The sequence below is a fragment of the Giraffa tippelskirchi genome, chromosome 13 (assembly GCF_054371585.1).
Source record: "Giraffa tippelskirchi isolate mGirTip1 chromosome 13, T2T-mGirTip1v1.2.pri, whole genome shotgun sequence".
NCBI classification, from domain to species: domain Eukaryota; kingdom Metazoa; phylum Chordata; class Mammalia; order Artiodactyla; family Giraffidae; genus Giraffa; species Giraffa tippelskirchi.
Genome location: NC_137287.1, coordinates 104,759,954 through 104,778,530, shown reverse-complemented (window position 1 = coordinate 104,778,530; position 18,577 = coordinate 104,759,954). Strand labels below are relative to the sequence as shown.

The window sequence follows — 18,577 nt, the reverse complement described above, 5'->3', positions numbered from 1 at the left end:
ACATGTGCTTTAACAAACTGGGAAATTTCAATTGCTTCAAAATGGAAATAACAGCCTTAATTAGAAAAGATGGCACTTCTCTGTAAAAACACCAAATGGCAGATGACACTGGTGCTGTGGGAGGGCCCGGAGGAGGCCCGCGGGGGCCCTGGAATGGGAGGCCATGGTAGCTTCTGCGGAGGCTTTGGCAGCGGCATCTTGGGCTGGGGCTGAGGCCAAGGCAGGGGCCATGGACCTCGCAGAGGCAAGGCCGAGAGGACAAGTGGCTCCCCATTACCAAGCTGGGCTGCATGGTCAAAGACATGAAGATCACGTCCCTGGAGGAGATCTATCTCTTCTCTCCAGTATCAAGGAATCTGAGACAGCTCACTTTTTCCTGGGAGCATCCCTTAATTAAGCAGACCTGTGCTGACCAGCAGACCAGGTTCTAGGCATCTGTTGCCACTGGAAGTTACTACGGGGCATGTCAGTTTGGGCATCAAGTGCTCTATGGAGGTAGCCACTGCCATCCATGGGGCCATCATCCTGGCCAAGCTCTTCATCACCCCTGTGTGATGAGATGGCTATTGGGGGAACAAGACTGGAGCCCCATATGGTCCCTTGCAGGGTGACTGGCCGCTGTGGCTCTGTGCTGGTGCGCCTCATCCCTGCCCCCAAGGGCACTGGTATCGTCTCAGCCCCTGTGCCCAAGAAGCTCCTGATGATGGCTGGCATTAACAACTGCTTCACCTCTGCCAGGGGCTGCTCCGCCACCTTGCGCAACTTCACCAAGGCCATTTTTGACACCATTTCCAAGACTCACAGTTATCTCACCCCTGATCTCTGGAAAGAGACAATATTCACTAAGTCTCTGTATCAGAATTCACTGACCATCTTGTAAAGACCCACATCAGAGTCTCTGTTCAGAGGACCCAGGCTCTAGCTGTAGCTACCACATAATTTATATGAGAAAAATAAAGTGAATGAAGCTAGAGGAAAAAAAAAAAAAAAGACTGATAAATTGTTGTCTCCAAACTTTGCATGTCCTAATAGTCTGCATAGTTATCCTATTCACTTTGGCCACCAAAAGGAATAAAGAAGCAGTTGTTAAAGGTTGTCAGATACCATGTCTGGTGGATGGTCTGAGGATTTTATCCTGAGTGTTTCCTCAGGATTTATTGCCTTTTAATTCATGGACACACAGACTGTGAAATGAGAAGAACCTCAGAGATCCTTTATCTTTTGACTTTCCTATATTTAGAGCATTCTTTTGCCTCAACAAAAACCTTCATACCCACTGTGTACACATAAGGTGCTCAAAATGAGTTCAAGGACTTAGAGGTAGCAAGAGCAGAGTATCTATTCTTGGTCTTTGTGCTGATAAAAGCAGTTTCATAAAATGTTGTTTAGTCACTGAGTCATGTCCAACTCTTTGTGACCCACATGGACTGTAGCCCACCAGGCTCCTCTGTTCAAGGGATTTCCCAGGCAAGAAGACTGGAGTGGGTTACCATTTCCTTCTCCTGGGGATCTTCCCGACCCAGGAATTGAACCCATGTCTCCTGCACTGGCAGAGAGATTCTTTACCACTAAGCCACCAGGAAAGCCCCAGTGAGTGGGTAAGACCTCACTCAGTATTTCATACTAATATCAGGCAATCCATCAGCAGTATATGCATGCAATACAAATGTCTACACAAGACAGTTCTCCCAGCCAGGCTTTTTATAGCTGATAATACAGTAAGTTTACAGTACTAGGCAAAATGTCACCATCTCAGAGTCAATATGATAGATGACTCCTCAATGAGTCTAACCTAGGAACAAATTCTTTAGCCTGATATTCAAAGTGCCCCACAGTTCTGCCTTAACCTGCCTTTACTCTTGCTTTTACTAGTACATCCCGTACCTTCCAGAACAAGAGTTAGTAACTAAGGCCATTTCCCATCCCACTCCTGTACAAACCCTGCCCATGGCCTATTTCAGTAATGGCTATAGGCTAACAATTTCTATATTTGTAAAGAGTTGTTAAAAAAAAAAAAAGAGGAGGAGAATATGTGACAGAAAGCCTAAAATATCTACTATTAAGCTCTTTACAGAAAAAGTTTGCCTGCTGCTGCTGCTGCTGCTGTTAAGTCGCTTCAGTCGTGCCTGACTCTGTGTGACCCCATAGACGGCAGCCCACAAGGCTCCCCCGTCCCTGGGATTCTCCAGGCAAGAACACTGGAGTGGGCTGCCATTTCCTGCTCCAATGCATGAAAGTGAAAAGTGAAAGTAAAGTCGCTCAGTCGTGTCCGACTCTTAGCGACCCCCTGGACTGCAGGCTCCTACGTCCACGGAAGCCTACTGCTGCCTTATTCCAGTATCAGGCCCTGGCATGATTTTCTTTATTCCATTTCTCCCTCTCTGTATTTACCAATCCAAGATGGACCCACCCATCAAAATGCAACTAAGTAATATTCAGTGAAGCCTTTCTTGCTACTTTCAGTGAGATACACTCTTCCTCTCTTCCATATCCTCTATCTCCCTTAGCACACCTAGCACTCCCTTCTAGTTTCCAAACCCAAGACTGAAATACATGGTCTGACAAAGCTATTGCATTAACCAAAATTATTTTACTGCTTCCGCCTTGCCTGTTCAAATCCATCTTCACAAAGCCACTAGGGTGCTCTACTTAGAATACAATCATAACGATGTCATTCCCTCATCCTTTCTATTGTTCTCCATTAGCTATGGAATAAAACCCAAGCATAAACCTGTTCCCTGCCTGCTTCTCTAGTCTCATCTCCTACCCTTCTTCACCTAGCACTTTATACTTTAACATATTTATTTTCAATCCCTCCCCCCAAACCTGGTCCAGACTCAGCTTTCCATCTCTTCCCATTTCTTTACTTGGGTCACACACTTTGTTATTAGAAGTAAAAAAAAAAATTGATATATCATCTCTGGAGAGTAATTTGGCAACATCTATCAAAATTATACAAATTGTACCCTTTGTCCAAGCAGTTCTACTTCTAGGAATCTAGTCGGCAGATTTATGAAATGGCATTTTTTACAAAGCTATGCAGCACTGTTTCTAACAGCAAAAGACCGGCATGTAAAATGTTCACCAGTAGTGGACTGTAGAAAAAAAAGTATCATGCATCCATACAGTGAAATACAATGCAGAATGAGGAAGTTCTTTAATCTATGTTATTATATGGCCTACAGGAATATATCTGCAAGGATACAGTAGAAACTGGTAATGCTAGCTGCCTCCAAGGAAGGCAAGTGTTGGCTGGAGCACAGAGGTGAGGGAGACAGTTCACTAAATAACCTTTGTACCTTTTAATTGTTGAATTATGCAAATATACTACCAGCCCAAAAATTGATTTTTTTTTAAGTTGTTGGAGAACCCTTTTCTGAAACACACCCATACATACATGCAGATACATTAGGTCAGATGCCTATCGGTGGTCGTTCTTATCATGCTATTATTACCGCTTACCATTGATAATGAAACATCAATCTGTTCCTCCCTCCACCATTGAACAACTTTTAAACTTCTCTGGCACCTTAGAATTCTCTCTGTATCTGCAGCATCATGTACTAGGGGCTTAATAGATGTTCCCCTGGTCAGGGAACTAGATCCCACATGTCACCACTAAATAAACAAAATATCTTTTTTAAAAAAGTTCACCTTCTAGTATAATTAGCTTGGGTCACAGTAGAATACAGATATTAGGCCCTTCAAATAAAAGATTTATTGAACTTAATTAGCAGAATAAAGAGAACCAAGAGACTCAAGAAAAAGATAATCAACAATTGATTCCAAGATTTCAAATTACTATTTAAAAACCATGGCTTTAATGGAAACTCTCCTTATTTACCTAATCATTCCTCAGAGTCCAACAGCCACAAAATTAGCATGGACTATTTAGACATCTATAGGACGCTCAGAACAAGTCAAGCGTTGGTATCACGACTACAGTTATGTGCTCAGTGGCTCGGAGGCATGTCTGGCATCCCATCTCCTCCCCAAGAAGTTCACTACCTCCATCAACTGAACCAGAATCTTTGCTTCACTATTTCCCAATACAACTCTCCCCAACAGCATCAATTATAAGAGGAAAAGACGGACAATCACTGTCCAAACTTAATTAAAATCCAGTTGTCAAAGCTTTCACTACAAGAGCAATCAACAAAAATCTATGTTAGGACATAGAGGGCCAGACAAACTGGAAGATCTTTGAGGACAGGGCCTGAATTTTATCCACCTGGGAAGCCCCTCAGCACCTAGAACCATCCCTGCAGCTAACGGCTCCACAATATAGTTGTTAAATGAACAGCTTCACTTAAGATTATAAAGGGGATTTTTACTTTATCTGTATTGTTTACATATCTAAAATATATTCAAGCATTACAAAATCACTGATGTAACAACAAATAGTGTCTAGAACATGCTTCTACAATTTCTCAATTGATTCTCATCTTGTCAGGTAGACAGGGATGGTATGGCTGTCCCCTTTTCACAGATGATAAAAGCCACTCAAAATCCAAATATGAATTGTCCAAGGTTGCATTGCTTGTGAGCTGAAGGTAAAAGGAAGCACTAGGATGACACCCATGTTTTCATTACACATCTAACCAAAAAGAAAAGAATGTCCCCTCACAGATCCAACTTCCCAAAACCTACACCCTTGAATTCTGTGTGATAGTGACCAAATCACCTGACTCCTGAACTTTATATGAAATAGAGGATGAGAATACTACTACTCACTGACTGCTGTAAAAATCAGATGTGTGAAAACTATTCTGACATTTAAGTGGTAGTTGCTATTATTTCTATTAATGATATGTAAATAAGAAATGACTGTGTTTACTCCAACAGAAGACAGACTCTATATTATAAAAGAGAATACGCCTTTAAGTAGAAACGAGACAACCAAAATTGATTTTACCCAAATACACTGTTTCCTTAACAATTAATTCTAAAACAAAGTAAAACACCCAAAAAGCAAATGGAACTCTCATACGTTACTGATAAAAATGCAAAATGGTACATTGCAGCCACTTCAAAAAATACTTTGGGCGTTTCTTAAGAAGTTAAACATGAAATTACCTAGAACCCAGTGAATCCACTCCTAAGTATTTACCCAGGAGAAATGAAGACATATGCGCAAAAGACATAAATGTTTAGAGCTTCATTCATATCATCAAAACAGGAAACAACCCAAATGTCCATTAACTAGTAGACAGACTGATTTAAAAAATTACAGTACATCCATACAGTGGAATGCTACCCAGCAATAAAAGGGAACTACAGATATACACAACATGGATGATTTTCAAAACAATTATAGTAAGTGAAAGATATCAGATACAAAGGCTACATATCGTACAGTTTCATTCACATGACATGGAAAAGGCAAAAAACTAGAGAGAAAGATAGAAACCACTAGAGGGGCAAAAACTAGTATAGTAGTTAGCAGGGGCTGCTAAATGAAGGGCAAGGAGCATGAGGTAACTATTGGGGATGATGGAAATAATCTACATCTTGGTTGGTGTGATGATTACAATTGCATATATTTGTCAAAACTCACAGAACTGTACCTTTAAAAAAGAATAAAGTTTACTATATGTAAATTATACCTCAAAAACATGACTAAAAGAGAAAGAAAAACTAAACTACTCCATTTACACATCTGGGGGGAAAAGGAATAGTTAAATATCACAATATTTATGCTCAGTTTGGTTCAGTATTTGCTTAAGAAATTTTAGCTAAACCACCTAACAACTGCTGGGTTAAACCTCTCTGAGGAGGTTTTACAGGGATACCCTGTTTTCAGAGAAACTATTCTCTCTCTTTAATCATTAGTTTAATTATTTTGACAGTGCTCACTCTAGTAGTCACTACTACTTGACTTTCATTCATTACCACCTACTTCCTTCCAATGCTCTCCCCATTCCAAAACCCCAAAAAAGGCAACCTACAGTTCTCACCTACAAATATATCTGAGAAACGAGCACCTTTAAATTCCTTACTTGGAATGTCAAAGGCAAACCACTCAGTAGCAAATCACTCTGCCTTTTTCACAAGAAAAAAATATTTAAAATTTCACTATGTGCCAAAACCAACCAGTCATATATATACATACATATATATATACATCAAATTTCTGTAAGTTGAATTACATCTTTTTTTATTAGTATGTTTGTTACATTCAATTTTTTTAATTTTATTTATTTATTTTAATTGGAAGCTAATTACTTTACAATATTGTAGTGGTTTTTGCCATACATTGACATGAATCAGCCACGGGTTTACATATGTTCCCCATATTGAACCCCCCTCCCCCCTCCCCCCTCATCCCATCCCTCTGGGTCGTCCCAGTGCACTAGCCCTGAGCACTCTGTCTCATGCATCGAACCTGGACTGGCGATCTGTTTCACATATGATAATACACGTTTCAATGCTCTTAAATCACTGAGAAGTTATCCCAAAGTAACTTCTGAGTACAATATACCGACCACATACCCTCAGCCTAAAGACAAAAAAAAACTATAAACAAAGAGGTTTATAAACTGAATTTCACAGTAACATGGGTTAGGAATCTTGGAACTATTTCCAGTATATTCTAGGTTTGGACAAATAAATATATTATGGATTATGTGAGTGGGGTTTACGATCCCTAGGTAAGAGAAGGGGCTTAAAAATACAGGAAAAATAAGATAAAGGCTAAATAAACTTTGTGGTATTGGAGGTGTTAGTCTGAACACACAATTCTGAAAAACCAAGTTCCCTTATCAAGTTTATGATCAACCTCTCTATCCAAAACTTGATTCCCTCTCTTGTACACTCTGACCTCAAGCCTGTGCTAACTGAACACTAATCAACAAGAGTCAGATGACTAAAACTGTTATTGCTGACAACATCATTAAGCAACTAAAATTGCTATTATGCACATCATCATTAACGTACAAACTCAGGTTGCTTCTCGAGCGCAAGATGAGTGGTCCCAGAGCCATGGACCACTTTGGCTGGAGAATCGTAAACCAGAGACATCCTGACTTCCCAAAACTACAAATAAGAAATGTCACAGTAACATCACATGACAATTAGTCCCAGTCTCTTTATTCTTCCTCTAAAACATCACCCTAACTCAAAGACCAGGTGGGTTTGAAATCCTTACTTTGCTGCAAACTCCCATTGTCAGAGTTTGGCTTTCAGTACTGCGGGCACAGGAGCCCTTTGCTCAGTTTGTTTTTCTTACATTTAGATAAAAATAGAAATAAATTTAGATACATGTGTGTATATATGTATGTGTATATGGGTGTGTGTATATATACAGATAGATTTCTCAGCTCTGCCCATTGAAAGGATCTGAAAGCAATGACAACCCACTGCAATGAGCATACATAGCAACTAGATCTTGATTTCTAAATAATTTTCTCCACTAACAGAAATTAGGAGAGAAACATCTTGGAGAAATAGCTGATTCCAAAGTTCAGGTGGGAAGATAAGCCTGGAACATCTTTTTGTGCCAAAAAGGAAGTGGTTCAAGAATGTTAGGAACTTGTCAAAAGCTAGCTTGAAGGGGTTCCCACTGCCAAATCTGGGACAATGTGAAAACCACAAAAAATAATGATACTAACAGATTATGACCTACTGCATAAAATAAGAATCCATATTAGTACACACAAATAAAGGTAAGAAAAGGCTCTCCAGCAGAATACTAACCAATAAGCAAAGAATAAAACTGATAAGCTGAAAAGAATAAAATTGATAAGCAAAAAATAGAAACTGATAGCACAGTTCTGTAATATGAAAGCACAACTATCACAGTAATAACTGACTGAGGCAAACATCATTCACAGATGCTACAACTACTGGATAACAGTTTGATGAAAACAAGGTATTTACATGGACTCAGTATCTTCCATAACATTACTAGTTAAAAAGGAAAACATTAAACTCTATAGTGGAAAAACCTGACAGACATCATCTTAAATAAGTGATCAAAGTTAACATCACCAGTACTGAACAAATGGATATCAAATGCTTCCTGATATGATGCAATGAGAAGGACATAACATTACTCTGCAATATACCCATCAAAATGCATAATCTGAATCTATTCATGAGGAAGGCAAATTCAAATTGAGAGCAACTCCATGAAATAAATGGCCTATACCATTCAAAAGAGACAAGATCATTAAAGATAAGTCTGAAGGGTTCTTTCAAACTGAAGGAGACTGGAGATCAAGCAAATATTTTATGCAGATCCTGGATTGGATCCTAGATTAGAAAAATTTTTCCCTATAAAAAACATTGGAACAAATGGCAAAATTTGAATAAAATCAGTATATTAGATAATAATATTATAACCAATCTGTATTTCCTTATTTTGGAAAGAATATTGTGGTTACATAAGAGAACGTCTTAGTTTACTGAAAATATACATTATCATGTTTAGGGTAAAGAAGTATCATATTTATAACTTACTCGTTTCAAAAATTAATATGCATATATAAAAAGAATATAGGGACCTCCCTGGTGGTCCAGTGGTTAAGAATCCACCTAGTTAAGAACCAGTGCAGGGGATGCTGGTTCAATACCTGGTGAAGGAACTAAGATCCCGCATGCTTTGGGGCCACTAAGCCCCCAAGGCGCAACTGCTGAGCCCACGGGCCACAACTAAAGAGAAGCCCTTAAGGAGGAGCTTATGAAAACTTGAGATCCTGAGCTCCTAAGCTCCCAGTGGCTCCAGGCAGCTAGTGAATGAATACCAGAGGAGCTATCTGGTATTCTCCTCTTGCCCATCTCTCAGAACCTGCCTTGTCTAAGCCACTGCTACTTTTAATTTCGGCCATTAAGACTTGCTTTCTGCCAGCCTCTGCCTTGTAAGGTTGATGCAACTTCTCAAGAGAGAAACAAAATGAATCATAATCACTTTCTCAATATTAAGGACAAAGAAATACTGCCACATTTTTGGTGGAAAAAAATATCACTAGTGTTTTAACTTCTATGGGGGATGAGAGAGGGAGAGGATAGTGGTAAGGAGACAGTAAACCAGCTAAAAACTATGTGAAATAGAGGAAATGATTTTGATTAGTGAAGCTCTAGGGATATAAGGTAACAATGAATAAATCTGTGCTATTTGAATGTCTGTTCTCATGTGGCTTCAAAAAATTAAAAGCAGGCAGGACCTCTGCATTGAGATGGCTAAGTTAACAAAGGAATAAGGGAAACATCTGTATGAGAGGAAAAGGTCAAAGCAGTGTGTCAAGGGAACTCCGCTATGCCTGGTATTAACATTTCACTTGAGTTGCTGGAGAGGTCAGGTTACATATTTGTCGCCATCAGCTAATTTAATTGAAAGGTCTAGCCAACTCCAACGCCATCAATTCAGACAGAAGGATACCTAGCTCCGAGTACCTCTGAGTTTTACTTTGATTCCTGCATTTAATTACAGGAATACAAAAGAGAGGGGCAGAACCATATTTTAAAGAGCCACATTCCAAAGTAAAGGTTCACTGCATAGTCCATATACTATATTTGATGATCCATATTTGACAGCTCCTCACGGGGCCATGCAAAATTAGCATGGACATTTCTTGGGCTTTTGATGTTCACTGCCATCATGTGCTTCACTGCTAAAATCAGGAAACATATGGGAAGAATTGGTAAAGGCTGCTGAGAGTTTCTGCTGCCTTTCTGTTCTCTGTTTTTAATTCATGGCTAAGGCCAACTCAGAATACCTCTAAACAAGACCAAGATCTAATACAGCACTCTTTAAACCATATCCACTCCCAGGATATTTTTAAATAAGAAAAGATGTTAGGGAAAGAAAAGTGTTGAAGAAAAATGATGGGAAATCAAGCATCTTCAGGGAACACTGGGATCCTTGGGAACATATGTCTAAAAACCTATAGTATAGCTAGTGAAAAGGAGAAGCCACATGGTAGACAGTGAAAAATAGTGGGTTTTGGACTCAGATCTCAGTGAATTCAGTATCAGGACTGAACTAAGTGTGAATAGTGTGTCTGCTACTGGTTAACTGTGTGACCTAGGGGAATTTATTTAACTTCTCTGAGACTTATTTTCTCATCTGTAAAACAGAGATACTAACTCCCTCTCGAGGATGTTTTAAGAATACATGAGATAACATACGTGAAAGGGGGTTCCCAGGTGGCGTAGTGGTAAAGATTGGCCTGCCAATGCAGGTGACAGAGGTGGCTTGGGTTTGATCCTGTGGTGGGAAAATCACCTTGAGTAGGAAATGGCAACCTGCTCCAGTATTCTTGCCATAGAAAACTCCACGGACAGAGGAGTCTGGTGGGCTACAGTCCATGGGTTCAAAAAAAGTTGGACACAACTGAGTACAACATACATGAAAAGTACCCAGCAGAAAATCTAGCAAAGACTTTTCTTTTTTAAAGAATTCAACTGGACTTAAAAGTCAGATTCAGTTGACATATCTGCTATAGACGCATTTTACAAGTTTAATTTATGATACCCCAACTGCTATAATTTCAGATAGCCTCAAGGCCTTGGAGAGGCCTGAGACAAAAACCAGAGACAGAGGCAAGTTACTTAACCAGCCATAATAAAACCCAGAGACAGACTCTGTCACATGTAAATATACTAGCTCATATTGCACATGGGGCCAGTCAATACAGCGCCAGAAAGGCCCCTCCTCTTTGTAATTTTACTAAAGCAGAAACAATAACTAGGGGAGAGATTCTCCCTCAGCCTTTAAACTTTCAGGGATTTTAAGTAAATCTTTACAAATGAATGATCACTTTCTATGAAGTTCAAAACAATACTCTAAAATTAAGAATTGAGGCTAAAACCAGCAGGTAAGAAATCTTACTTCCCCAACTTTCCTCCTGTTTTCCTTACCCTGGAGGAAGTATGAACTCAGGGAATTAACTCATCTTTATCCTAGTGCTACATGCATCCACTGTACTCTTATTTAAACCACCTTTTCTGCCTAAAAGCTTTCAGCAGCTACCTTCATGTTAAGAAGTCAGGCTCTGTAGTCACAAAAGATCTAGATTTTAAACTGTTCATTTATTAGCTCTATGTATTTCCAGGTGGCACTAGTGGTAAAGAACCCACCTGCCAATGCAGGTAGATGTAAGGGACGTGGGTTTGATATCTGGGTAAGGACGATCCCCTGGAGGAGGAAACGGCAATCCACTCCAATATTCTTGCCTAGAGAATCCCATGGACAGAAGAGCTTGGCAAGCTAGTTCATAGGGCTGCACAGAATGAGGCATGACTGAATAGACTTAACATGCACAGGTGAGATCTGAGTCAATTCCTAGTTTGTAAAAGAGGATATATAACTAAAAGTAAAGGATTAAAAGGCAAAAGGTGGCCCAAAATAAACATTCAATATTAGTCATCATTACTATTAGGCAAGAGTTAACCTCATTTATAGATCAAATAAACAAACAACTGAGTCTCAGAGATAGAATAACTTCCCAGTAGAATGGGACCTCAAACCCAAAAGTCTGCCTCCAAATTCTTTTTCCATTACGCCAAACAACCTATCTCATGTATGAAAGTGAAAGTTGCTCAGCTGTGTCCAACTCTTTGGGACCCCATGGCCTATACGGTCCATGGAATTCTCCAGGCCCGAATTCTGGAGTGGGCAGCCTTCTCTAGGGGATCTTCCCAACCCAGGGATCGAACCCAGGTCTCCCACATTGCAGGCAGATTCTTTACCAGCTGAGCCTCAAGGGAAGCCCAAGAATACTGGAGTGGGTAGCCTATCTCTTCTCTAGAGGATCTTCCCGACCCAGGAATCAAACCGAGGTCTCCAGCATTGCAGGCAAATTCTTTACCAACTGAGCTCGCAGGGAAGCCCTATCTCATGTCTATCCCTGTCGTTTTAAACAGGCTACTAACTGCAATTTAACTAGTCTTTATTGTGTGGTCACAGGTTACGGGTGTGTTTTTAATCTTATCCCATTTTTCTCTTTTTCATATCCTAATAGTTTGGGAGGAAAACTGACTGAACACAGCAGTGTGCCACAGCAGGTGATGACCAGGGGAAAAGACGAGACCCAGTTTCTCCTTGTCAGTATACTTACCTAGAGTAGCCTCTCTCCTCTCCAAGTGCATTTGCTGCTTTTAAATCTGCTATTATCTGGGCTCTAATAAGTATCCTAGGACTAGTGTGAGTACCTCTAAGCCTGAAGAACAAAGGAATTACAAACTTTCCAAACCAGAAGGAGCGAGTCATGCATGTAGGGAGAATAACCTTCAGAAGAATAACAAGGTACACAGCTAGATAGAGACAACACTCATAGGAAGGGAACAGGATAATTAAATTCCATAATCTCAGATGGGAAGAAAGCCAGCTGATGTAGTCTAAGTAAGTCAGCTTCCCAGGGTGGGAAATGATGGAGAGTGGACCTAGAGGAGCCAACAGAAGGCACCTATTTCTACCTCAGAGAAGTCTTCCTGGTGCACTTTCACATCTCTTCTTTCATCCTAATGGCTAAGTGCCAGATAAGGAAAGAGTTACTGAACGTGACAGTTCTCACCCCTTTTGAAGAGTAATGCTTATCTACCATAAAATATTTATGGGTGAGTTTTTCACTAATTGAGTATGGTCATTTATCATCCCACTTGTAACTGTTCAGAAATCTTTTAGGTTCAAGAATTTACATATTTTTCTCCACATTTATGGATTTTGCACTTACCTACTAGGCAAATTAAATCACAATAATGCACGTACTACCACAACCCTCAAGGAACTTAATACTAAGGAGTTTGTACTCATATCTTAAGATATCTTAAGAAGACAGAATGAGTGCCACCAGAGAGGAAAGAGCTGTTGTGCTGTGAAAAGTTCTAGGACAGGTTTCTTTGCCATCCAGCCCCAGGCAGGCATAACTTCAGCCAGAATTCACTGTTCTCTATTAACAAGGTTTCCCACAAGTCCAGATCTGCAGAACCACTCACCAAGCCCTCAACAGCCCCCAGTTCCCACTCTATACCCTCAGCCAATAAGGTTCATGCCTCAACTTCCTGGAAAAAGTCCCTCTCCTTCCAAATGTCATCTCCTTACCTGAATCTTACTTGGACCCTCAAAGAACAATTACAATGCGCCTACTCTGCATTCCCAAAAGCCTTTACTTTGAGAACTTAAAGCACTTTATCATTATCCATGTATTTGTGCAGGACCTCTACTAGATTGGGGCTTCCCTGGTGGCTTAGACGGTAAAGAATCCGCCTGCAGTGCAGGAGACCTGGGTTCAATCCCTGGGTTGGGAAGATCTCCTGGAGAAGGGAAAGGCTACCCACTCCAGTATTCTGGCCTGGAGAATTCCATGAACTATACAGTCCATGGGGTAGCAAAGAGTCGGACTGAGCGACTTTCACTTCACTTCACTTCTACTAGATCGTGAGATTCCAAGTCATCTGTATCCTCAGCCACTAACAGCACTCAAAATAGTATGTCAGGCCCAGTGTAAGTATTCTACATATATTAACATATACATTCTATTAATATGTACATCACAGTAAGTCATCACAGTAAAACTGAAAACAAGGTGACAGGAACTCTCTTCTCAATTTTACAAGTGAGGAAAATAAAGTGCACAGAAAGGTTAAGCAGTGCTGAAAGTCCCAAAGCTAGTAAGGACTGGACCCCAGGATTTCAATCTAGGCACAACTTCAGAACTGAATTTCAATAGACATCATGGGTTGAGGCGAAGGTCAGACTACAAGATCAATGGTCTCCACCACAGGGAGCACAGTTACTATTCACACACTGGGGTGTGGAAAGCCAAAATACTGGAACTTCTACTTACATTTGTTTCAGTTCATCCTTTTGTAAAATGTCTATTTTTGCACATGTTATAAAATGTACATAACAGACAGTACAGTCAACACTGTAATTGTAACTTAAACACATAATGTGTGTGCATACTCAACCATATTTACTGATACAAAGAACATTAAAACCATTTGAGGCCACTATTCTAGACTAACTGTATCATGAGACCCTCATTTTAAAACATTCTCTTCAGGAAAAATAAAGTCTCTCAACATTTTAATGCAACTTATAAATACTTCCAGATTAAAAGAAAAAACATACTAAGCACATTGCCTAGAAATGTTATATAGAATCTCTTAGGAACACTATAAGCAAACAAAAAACCAACCTTAGTTACATAATAGAACGAAAAAATTGTACTTTAGGGCTTATTTTAAACAGAAAACTGCATAAAAGAGATCTGGGCATTAAAAAAAAAAAAATCTAAGTTTACATTAAAGGTCCTTTCACTACACAGAGATAGTGTAACTTTGCCAGACCTAAAGGTCACCTCTGTTGGTCTCTCCCGAGTTAAACTCCAAGAGTAATAGATTAAACTTTCCAAAGCAGCAACTGCAGACTTGACTATGAAGAGGCATTAGCTGGGTCCACCTACCTACTCTGCATTTCTTCAGTCCAACATTTAATGGGAATCAAAGAAGAGAGGCTGTGTAAAGCCCCCCTTTTATGGGTGGAAGAACCTGGGCTCTGAGGCTAAACCCAGAAGGTTCCTCCTGTCCTCAGCTTCATCCTCTGCACAATGGGCATACACAAATACTTAACTCTTATCTATGTTACCAGGATTAAATGAGAGAAAACATGCAAAATGGGTTTATCTGTTTCCTCATTGGACGTGCCTCTCTCCCTTCCCCCTAACTAAAACTCAAAGCTTGAGTTTGGTTTATCTAATTTGTTGCCATATTCCCAGGGCCAAAATGGTACTTTTTATTTAATAAGTACTAAATGAATAGAATGCGAAATGCCTGCTGCTCAAAAAATGTTGGCTATTATGGCTATTATTGCTAACAAGAAACAATGAAAATTTTATTGTTAAGAGACCCACACCTCCTCCAAAGATCTCACATTTCTAGGACGTACAGTAGATAAATGCTGAAAAGGAGAAATGGAGGTAAGAAAAACAACTGGATTATAGAGCAGGACTAACCTAAAATAAAATTAAAATCTCAAATAAATACATAATCAGAGCCGAATTTCGAGCTTTCCCGAGTGAGGTTCACCCTGGATGAGGTTTAACAGCGATTTCAGTAATGACAGTTTTCACGCCTGTGTGTGCCAGAGTCCATGTCAAGCCTCCTATTTGGCCTCATGAAACCCTGAGCCGGGGTGGGGAAGGGCTGGAGATGTTCTTCTCGCCTTCATTTTGCAGAAGGGGGAACTGAGGCTCAGAGAGACCCAAGGTCACCGCCTGTAAGCGGAGGAGCCGCAATGTGAACCCCGGCAGTCAGACCCCTGAGCCTGCACTCAACAGGCCCCTCAGAGGGGCCATCCTCGCCTCTTCCACCATCTGCCACACACCCCTCGAAACTGGATGTGTGTTAATATTTCTCCAGGGCCGGACTTAGTGGCCCCGGCGCCAGGAGAACAAAACAATCCTTGTCCGCCGGCAAGTTAGATGGACGCCGGCCCGGCCGGGGCTCCGAGGCCGCGGTGCCTCGAGACTCGCGCACACCACGAGCTCCGAGCTCTTGAGCGGTGCAGGAGGCGCCTGGGAGGCCCTAGGAGCTCGGGAAGGCCCGGCCCGCCGGGTGACCTTGAATCTGCCGCCCTTCTTGGGGCCTCAGTTTACCAGCCTGGCCTCGCGCCGGGGGCCTCCCGGGAGCTCGCGCCTGTGGAGCCGCAGGCCTTCACACGCCCCCCTCAGCCTCCCGCTTTCCCGCCCCGCTTACGCTGGAGGGCGGCCGCTCCAGGGACGCCCACCACCGCCCAGCGCCGCTGCCGCGCACCTCCGCCTCCACTCGCGGCCCGGGTCCCCCGCAGGCACCGGTGCGGGACCTGTAACCACCAAGCTCGCAGACCCCAGAGTCGCCGCCGCCGCCGCCGCCGCCGCCGTTAGGCCGCGCGCCGCCCCGCCCCCCAGTTGGCCCCGCCCCGCCCGCCGGGCACGCCCCCGCCGCGCGTTCTCGACCGCCAGACCAACGCACGCGGAAGCCTGGCCCCTAGACCGACTCCCACTAAACCCCGCCTCCTGACCTGCTCCGCCCCTTCCGCGCGAACCTACTACCCTATCCCGGCGCACCCTGCTTCTCAGTTCCGCCCCCCTGCGTCACGCGCGCCCATCACGTGCAAGGTCCACTCTTCAGGCTTAGGGATTCCAGCTGTGGCCAAGGCAACTGCCAGAGCTCAGAGGCGGAGCCCTAGGGGGCGGAGCTTAGGGGGAGGGCGCAATGCCCCACCTGAGTTCTCCAGGTTAAGGTCTTTTCGCCTTTGCTCCTGTCTTTAGGCAAGTCACGTCTCCCGACAGTGTTCCAAGTATTTAAAAACTGTTAGCTGACATTATTATTACCGAGCTATTTTTATACACTCCATCCCGTTAATCCCTACAATGAGCAAGAGAACTATTATTATTTTCCCTTTTCTATACATGCGGATAGGGCTTTCCCACTAACCAGGTTGCTCACTGGGTACAGTTAACAAATAGCTGAGATGTGATTGGAAGCTAGGAACTTGTGACTTCAGACCCAGTACTTTGAGCTACGCTGAAGTATTCTGCCTCCCAAAGTCTCTAAATTAAAACAAGAGATTAAAATTTCCAAACTCTTCTATGTACAAAGATACCAAAAGCAAAGTTCTTTTAACTATACTTGTCTTTTTAAAATTGTTGCAACATACTCAACAAAAAATCAATATTCAAAATAAATAAAGAGCTCCTTAAAACCAATAAGAAAAGTAAGATAATTTAATAGAAAAATGGACAAAGAATAAATAGACAATGAACAGAAAAGAAAATCTGAATAGGTAATAAACATTTTTAAAAGCTGCTCAGTCTTTCTAATAATCAGGACGACACCAAACAATGAGTTGCCATATTTCATGCATTAGATTGTAAATTCCACTGTGAGTCTCCATCCCAAAGAAATACTAGCTCATGTGCACAAAAAGTTGTGTAGGAAAGAAGGTTATGCCAGAATTATTTACAACAACAAAAAGTGGAATTGACTCGAATGTCCAACGTGGAAAACTAGTAAAACAAACTATGGAGAATAATATGCAACATTTAAAAAGTAGGTAGATCTACTTGTAATAAAGGGTTGCCAAGACATACTTATTAACTGAAAAAGCAAATTCAAGTTCCATATAGTTATTCTTTTGCTTTACTTCCAAGTTTTGGATAATTGGATAATTTTTCTTAACACCTACATACTATGTGCACTCTAAAATTGTGCTAAATCTAAGCCCACATGCCAGAGCCAGACAAAGTGGATATAAATTATAGCTCCATACTTACCAGCCATGCAGACCTGGACAAGTCATCCTACATTTCTAAGCCTAGGCAAGTAGTTCACAATAGTACCTAGGTTGAAAGATGGTTGCATGAAAAGTACAATGCCTGGTACATTTTTTAAATGTTATTCTTATTATTATATGCGCTTTCTTTTTTGTTGTTGTTAATCTCTTTTCCCTCCTACTACCGAGCCTCTACCCTTCATGCCTGGAAGTTGTTAACACAAAGTAGGTGCTCAAAAAAAACCTTGCTGATGCATTCTATTACCATTTGAATCCTGCCATATACTGCCTTGCCTTCTCTTGGCACTTAGCTATTTGGAATATAATAATTGAGCAACATTTGAAGTATTTTTATGATGTAGATATTTAAGAAATTTTTGCTGAATTAAAGGAAAATTCAGCAAAAGGAAGGAAGGAAGGAAGTAGGGACAATAATTAACCTGCCTAAGACCATATACTATGAAGCGGTTGCCTGGTCAAATAGGCTAAACATAGAATTTTCTGCAACAATATCACATTCAAGCTGATGAGTATGAATTTATTTATTAAACACATAGTGAGAAACTAGCCCGTAACTCAGTGGTTCTCAAAGTGAGCTACTGTCAAAATCATTTGGAAATGAGAAACTGATTTAGAAACACATACTCACAGGCCCTGATGATCAGGAAGGCCCCCAGGTCTGGAACCACAAGAGCTCCTCTCCAGAGGCAGAAGGAAAGGAAAGTGGCTTCCGCTTCTTTCCAAGGCTACCCACTCCAGTATTCTTGGGCTTCCCTTGTGGCTCAGCTGGTAAAGAACCCACCTGCAATGCGGGAGACCTGGGTTCGATCCTTGGGTTGGGAAGATCCCCTGGAGAAGAGAAAAGCTACCCACTCCAGTATTCTGGCCTGGAGAATTCCATGGACTGTACAGTCCATGGGGTCACAAAGAGCCAGACACAACTGAGCAACTTTCACTTCTTCCCAAATTCTTGTCTGTCCTTGCCAAGTCAAATCTGGCTTACTTCTATGACAGCATCTCCATTGCTCTCAGGCTGGTCAGACAGAATGTGAGTCCCATTGTGTACCAGGTCTCTAGCCTCACCTCACCTCTGGGAGCCCCCTTCCTCCCTCCACACTACCAACCCCCACTTTACTCCTATACACCCATTAGATATCAGCTCAGCTGGTACTTCCTCAGAGAAACCCTCCAGACCTGTCAGACCTCCTAGTGACCACTCCTGTAGTACTATGCAGCTCTTCTTCATAGCACAGAACCTGTTTGTCATTCTGCATTTATTTTTCCCATTCTTGGATTACTATCCATCTTCCTCTATAGACC

General features: G+C 41.5%; 1 protein-coding gene and 1 pseudogene across 12 annotated transcripts in view; one reads left to right on the top strand and one right to left on the bottom strand.

The window, feature by feature from the left end:
* CBFA2T2 (CBFA2/RUNX1 partner transcriptional co-repressor 2) overlaps window positions 1-15,888 on the bottom strand; it is a 141,973-nt gene extending 126,085 nt beyond the window's left edge. For 7 of the 12 annotated variants that reach the window (XR_014073847.1, XM_081559724.1, XM_081559726.1 and 4 more), the window contains exon 1: window positions 15,700-15,888. The gene's annotated coding sequence lies outside the window, so the exon portion shown is untranslated. The remainder of the gene's footprint in view (window positions 1-15,699) is intronic. The other 5 variants (XM_081559725.1, XM_081559721.1, XM_081559729.1 and 2 more) reach the window with 1 other exon arrangement.
* On the top strand, window positions 96-939 carry LOC145533100 (small ribosomal subunit protein uS5 pseudogene; annotated as a pseudogene).
* Window positions 15,889-18,577: the final 2,689 nt, after the last annotated feature.